The 612-nt window shown below is 45.4% G+C and overlaps 1 non-coding gene across 1 annotated transcript; it reads right to left on the reverse strand.

Moving 5' to 3' along the window:
• Positions 1-292: 292 nt before the first annotated feature.
• On the reverse strand, positions 293-364 carry trnac-gca (transfer RNA cysteine (anticodon GCA)). The gene has a single exon. It is a non-coding gene; the product is annotated as a tRNA-Cys (tRNA).
• Positions 365-612: the final 248 nt, after the last annotated feature.

A 612-nucleotide genomic window follows, 5' to 3' on the forward strand; every position in this document is an offset into this window, starting at 1 on the left:
GGCCCTCGGACCTATACCCACACCCCTCCGCACAGGGTGCCCAAAGATCAGGAGTGTGAGACTGAAGTCCCCCGCTCGACAACTCTTTTTGGTTGTAAACAGAAAATCAAGTGCCCCCTGATTAAAGGGGGTGACACACCACAAAAACTTTTCAAGTGCCCTTTTTTTGGGATTTTTTTTGGGGGGGGTTTTCGGGCAGTAAAAAACACAAATTTTACAAGTGCCCCCTGGCTAAAAGGGGGGGAACACTAAAACCCGGCACAATAACCAATTAAACTTTAAAAAAGGTTTGTGAGCCCGACGTGATTCGAACATGCAGCCTTCTGATTTGCAATCAGACACGCTACCGTTGCGCCACGAGCTCGCGCCCCCGCTCTATAAACCTGTGAGCTTACTCACAGGTGCATACATTACAGCTGCCATACACATTTGTGGGTTTTTCTGCTTTTTATCTAAACCCTCACAACCATTTTTATCAAACCACAATCCCTCTCTTTTGGCCTGCTCCTCTCCTTCCCATAATTAAGTTTAACAAGAAGTTGCAGCTTTAGAGCCATTAAATGCTTCTCATTAGATGCTTTTAAAAACGTTTGATTGTGATTTGTCCAGCCA

Source organism: Pristiophorus japonicus, chromosome 6, assembly GCF_044704955.1.
Source record: "Pristiophorus japonicus isolate sPriJap1 chromosome 6, sPriJap1.hap1, whole genome shotgun sequence".
NCBI lineage: Eukaryota > Metazoa > Chordata > Chondrichthyes > Pristiophoridae > Pristiophorus > Pristiophorus japonicus.